The 6,000-nt window shown below is 38.1% G+C and overlaps 1 protein-coding gene across 3 annotated transcripts in view; it reads right to left on the bottom strand.

Annotated features, from left to right (window-relative positions):
* The window catches only part of TAFA3 (TAFA chemokine like family member 3), a 641,246-nt gene extending 636,579 nt beyond the window's left edge, over positions 1-4,667 (bottom strand). For all 3 annotated transcript variants that reach the window (XM_075335591.1, XM_075335589.1, XM_075335590.1), the window contains exon 1: positions 4,221-4,667. The gene's annotated coding sequence lies outside the window, so the exon portion shown is untranslated. The remainder of the gene's footprint in view (positions 1-4,220) is intronic.
* Between the last annotated feature and the right edge of the window lie 1,333 nt (positions 4,668-6,000).

Consider the following 6,000-nt stretch of genomic DNA (forward strand, 5'->3'; position numbering starts at 1 on the left):
GATTCCAAGCTGTGGTACACAGAGTCCGTTGCCCTGTCTTAGGCTCTTTTACACGTCTGTGAAAAACCACATATGTTTTGTACAGATGTGTAAAGGGTGCGTATGGCCCTCTGTCTGCAATGATTTTGGCACATGAGTATTCTTTGTGTGCTATCTGTGATAATACACAGAGAACAGGAAATTTATGCTCACTTGTCCCTGGCACTGCTGTCTGTGGTGCTGATGTCTTCCGCTCTGCAGTCTCTGGCCCTGCTGACTCCCCGCTGCTGCTGCTTCTGCTCCTCGGTGCAGTGAATATGCGATGAGCATAATGAGAGGGGGTCAGAAGCAAGTGCCAGCAGCGGCAGAGACACCAAGACCGAAGACAGCAGCGGTGGAGAAGGGGAGTGTAGAAATTAATTTTATTTCACAGAAACGTGGTTTTCTCCACTACGTGTCACACTGATGACGTGCGGTGCGTGTGACACCTGTGCTGCCAGAAAAAAACGAACATGTCTATGTGTGGAGCACACGGACACCAGTATGCTCTACATGGACACACGGTCCAAGGGAAAACACGCATATGCATGCAAATGCATTGATTCTAATGGGTCTACGTGTGCCCATATCTCTGATACGTGTGAAAATGGATGTCACACGTACCAGAGACACAGATGTGTGAATGGGGCCTTAGGTTTACTGCTTAGATAAACTTACATGGTATACATGGCTATAAAATTTTCATGTCATAACTAGGCAATTTGCATTTGGAGAGAATAAACAACAAAGTCATATTACAAGTATAGGAATTATTGAAAAGCCTGTGAGAATGGAGACAGTGAAAGATTTTGTTATATGATGGAAAAAAAAATAGTTATAACCCCAAAGTAATGATAATAGATTTTAGAATGTATTTATTTGCCAATTTTCACTTATATATGTAGGAAATCAGCATACTGTCTTCATTCTGGTCACAGACGGAGAGTTCTTCGCAGTATGTTGGTCAAGCAAGCCAGCTACTGGAATGCTAGTTCTACCTGCACTTTTATCGGCCACTTTTCAAGGTCATCACATAGAACTATGGCATTCCTTATTTCACCATCTCAACTATTCCCTACATACCTGCTATAAATGGATTTCACAAGTTACCTTAAAATTTGCATTACACCTAGAAGAGACCAGATTATTTGCTTTTTTACTTGTGTTCACTTAGTATCGTACAAATTAGTAGAAAATAATTTGCCCTTAAACAAATCAACTTTTATTCTTCTTAGCTTTATCTATCGTCACTGTAATAATTCACCCTCCAGTGAATAGGGCTCTGCTGCCTGAATTACATTATAAAGCACACTTAAACCTGAAGAAAGCTTTGGAAATCACACTTAATATCATCTTTGCATATATGTGTAAATGCTTCTGGATATTCTCAGAACTTGAGATACACGAAAAAAAAGTAGAAAAAATAAGTAGTTCTTATTGGAGGGAGAGACATTTTCCTGGACTTTGTTTTAGTAATCCCCTTAAAGGACACTACAATTAGGCCTTAAAGGGGTTGCATCATCTTTTGAAATGGGAATCTCCACAAGTATGGCTTCTGAAATGCCCAACAAATATTAATAAAACAATGAAGGTGGTTCCCGAGCTATTGAGATCCCATATGTCTTAACCGAGCAAACGGGTGAGACCACCCCTCTGGGTGCATATAGGAAACAATCAAATATATTTAAATTAGCAGAAATAAGATAATATAGATGTATATTGTCATGCAAAAAGTACTGCTTTACATAGATACTTATTTACTAGGGCTGACTTGACTGAGATACGTAGACCATGGGCAAAGCCAAAAATACCTTGTGAATTTCACCTTATTGTAAGACCTATGTTGACGACATGAGCTACCTTGGCAAGTAAGACAGCTCGTTTCTCCAGCTTTTATTTGATACATTTTACTCTAAAGTAGTGTTAGAAGAAAATTCAGTTTCTGCTTTCAAACTCCATCAGTTATGGTGGGTGCTATAAAGGCTGTGAAGTTTTTCTTTTACCTGACAGCTTTACTTCTGGCTGAAAATGCCCTGAAGCTATTAAGGAACTCCTCATTATCAGACGTAAGGCTGAGAACAGCACAGGCATGTATTTCTCACTTCACCATTCGTCCAGTGATAAATAGCAGAATATAGCACTGGATACTATAACCTAATTACCGGATGGAGAACTCATCAATGCCTTCCGATATGACATATTCCCATCCAGGGTTAAACTGTCAATCCTCCTTTTTTTTCATAAAGCCAGAGGAATCCCATTGGGATTGTGCAAATCTTGGCCTGGCTGAAAGATAACGAGAAAAGGCTCATTCTCCTCAGGTATGAGAGGCCTGTGATACACTTTCTTTGACAGGAATCATTATATTGAAGATACAGAATGGTTTTTCTGAAAACTCTCCTTAAAAAGACAAAAGGCCACAGTAAATAGATCCGTATCAACATCATAGACCCAGGAATAACCCTTTTATTGGATCATCTATAAGGGTCTGTAGAATCTTTAAACTAAGCGAACTGACGACCATTGAGTATATTATTTACTGTACTTTACTAAAGTTTAAGGTCTAAAAATGCGAATTGCAAGGTGTACAAATTAAATTGTAATAGTTCAGTTTCTTATGCAAAGTTCCTGACATGCATTTTATATGATTCCATTGCCAATTTTCAAAGCTCACTGTTCAAGGCAAGGTAGACATTCATGGGAAAGAACCTTACATAGAGGCACACTTCTATAGAAACACATAAACGTATGAACATAGGCGTATGCACACTCACACAGAGACACAACCATGTAACCATTTTTAAAGTCCGGTGAACATTTGCAGCAATCGTAAAAATATACCCTTAACCTTTTGCTCTCCAAGCACCCATACAATCGCATAAATTGTAATTTGTTATATTTACTAAGTATGAGGAAGCGGTATATAAATATATACGTATACAATAGATTAAATAAATAGAACACAGAAAATCCACATATATGTATATACACACACACACACATACATATATGTGTATATATATATATATATATGTGCATATATATGGCACATATGCATGCACATACATATATATCCACATATCCATGTCCATATATATATATATATATATATATATATATATATATATATATATATATATATATAAAAATATATATATATATATATAATATATATACAGTGATATTAATATATGTAGCATATATGCACATGTATACATATACTGTATATAGATGCATATATACACACACAAATATGTATATATGTACATACATATATATATATATATATATATATATATATATATATTTCTTTTTATATATATATATATCTATTATTATTATTTCTTCACTCACATAGCGCCATTAATTCCATAGTGCTTTACATACATCAGCATATACCGTGTATATATATATATATATATATACATATATATATAGCGCTTTATATGTTTACATTTGCATGCACCCTTTCTACATAAATAAAAATATATGACAGCTCCAGTATAAGTCGTCTACCACGATACCATTTGCATTTTTTTTTAATTGGATAAGTGCCTTTACCAGTCTGGGTCTATGGAAATGTGAAAGGCATTTTAATCTAACACAATTAGGAGCCAGAGGCATAATACATTACTATACCAAGAATTTTACATACAATATGCAGGACATCAAAGTACCTAAACTGCATACCACATACACCGTATCATCAGGAATTCAGCTGACGTGCTTAAAAGTCAAGAATAAAATGCTTTGCTCGGATTTTTCTGTAGAATGAAACCTCAGATAGCTTAACTCATTCACACAATTAACCAGATGCTTTATCCTGAACAAGGGGAACACAGGGAAGCATGACAGTAATGTTACAGGGAAGCATAGAGGCAAACTTTATGCAGCAATCAGGTGCTGAGTCCCTCCATCCTCACCCTCCAGATCACTAATCTGTCTGAATGATTGATTACAGGAAATAGATTGTTCTTCATACTATTGTAATAATATATAAAGGGGTTGGGGGATGTAAGATAGAAGAGTGGAATTTTAATTTCCATTATTTTGTTATATTGGTATCACCATTCTGTATCCATACCCCACAGACACCTGTGTTTGATTAACACACTGATTCCTATCATAAATCAAGCAGAAGTTGAGATCTTCCTCCTCCGCAGCTGCAATCACACAGAAGAATATGACTAGATGTGACCTACCTGTGCTCTTTCTTTAAAATCAATATCCATCAAAGATCCCGGTTATGTTTCCATGTTTGTGGAAGGGTACATCTTCCCCTCAAACCGAACTCAACAAACTTATCTCATTCTTCAAGCCCAAGGTTGCATTCCCCCATCCATTAGCTATCCAACAGAAAGGGACAAAGAGGAAGAAAGCATAAAAAGAAAGAAAGCAGGTGACCAAAATGGGTTCTCCACAGGAACTCCTGCTTCCACCTCCCAACTGCTTTCTATGCTTTGCAGAAAATCAGAGTTTCCCTCTAATCCAAAGTGGAGTGTAAATGAGGTCCATAGGTAAAGCAGACAGGTACCTTGCTGTACCTCAGATGTGGACTGTGTGTGTGAGCAGAGAAGTCCCAGAAATGCTAATTCAGAAAATGTTGTCTGGTCCGCCTGCACTGTAATTTGAAAGAGATGCAGCCTGTGGTACCACAGAGAAATGCATTAGGCTTTGACTTCATTGGCAGCCTTAGCTTAAGCAGAATCCTCAGGGACTAGGAAGGAGGTAGGTTGGGATGAGAGTGCTGCGGAAGAGGCACAGTGTCCCCTAGTGGCCGCTCTGCTTATAGCACAGGCATTCTGCTGTGGTCTGAGACGCAGTCAATGTGCATGTTTACAAGGGAATATGTGAGGCCATTAATAATATATATTAGTAGTAGTAGCAGCAATATCAGTCGTAGATGTCTGTACAGGATTTGGTAAAACTACACTATAAGATCTAATAAAAATTGCACTCTCTTTCCTGATTTTGCAATTAACAGAGCACTAAAGAATGAACGGATAACATTATGACTGTCGTTATAGTATATTGTCGATATGGGTAGAACTGTAGTTGGTGGATGATGATCATTAATATCCAGAAATCATATATTCATCATTTATATATGAACAGTCCTGTTTATCGCCCTTACACCTGGCAGTTATCAATATGATATTTAGTGATGCAAATGCTGTGAATGACACAGGCATCGTCACTATTAGGATGTCAGTTCGTCCATTCAGGATTGGATACAAATGGTAGAATTGTTTTCTCTTTTTTTGTCTAAAGGATCTGCAAAAATCCTTTTTCTTCCTTGCTAGTTATCGTCATTGTTGTGGTGGGGGATGTGCATATTCAGAGGTGAAATCACCCTTTACTGTGCTATTTATAATGTAATATGTGACTTTAGTTTTTGAAAAATAGAACTAGTAATCCCAGCACTGTAATGTTGTCTGAGCCTATAAAGTTACCAAACTGAGCTTTTACTCACCTGTCCCAGATACCGCACAGCCTCTACCGCTGCTCCAAGATTTCATATTTGGCTACAGCAGTGACATCACGTCCACAGTGTTTGTAGCTGCAGTTAATCGCTAGAATCAGCGGCTCCACTGATGTAAATGGATCGAACCACTGAGCCCAGTGATTGGCTACAGCTCTATAGACATGATGTAACAAAAAGAAAAAGCAAGCTGGTCCTGCACCACCACACTTCGCCTTGCACCGATGCCAAGAGGGAGAAGATTAGTTCGGGTTGCTCCACATAGATCACTGGCCATGGGTGCTCATTAGTGAAAGAAGTCAAAATCTCATATAGCCATCAAAAGAGTAGGGAATAAACGGCACATACCATCAGGTTCCAGAAGAAATGTTCTTTATTTATTTCAAGGGTGCAAGTAAAAAGCGGGAGGAGAGCTGGGTGCGGGTCTCCTCAGGACAGGACGACGGCCGTTTCGTGTTGAATAGCACTGAACAGCACGTCTACGGTTCCACTTCTACGGG

The sequence above is a fragment of the Anomaloglossus baeobatrachus genome, chromosome 2, assembly GCF_048569485.1.
Source record: "Anomaloglossus baeobatrachus isolate aAnoBae1 chromosome 2, aAnoBae1.hap1, whole genome shotgun sequence".
NCBI lineage: Eukaryota > Metazoa > Chordata > Amphibia > Anura > Aromobatidae > Anomaloglossus > Anomaloglossus baeobatrachus.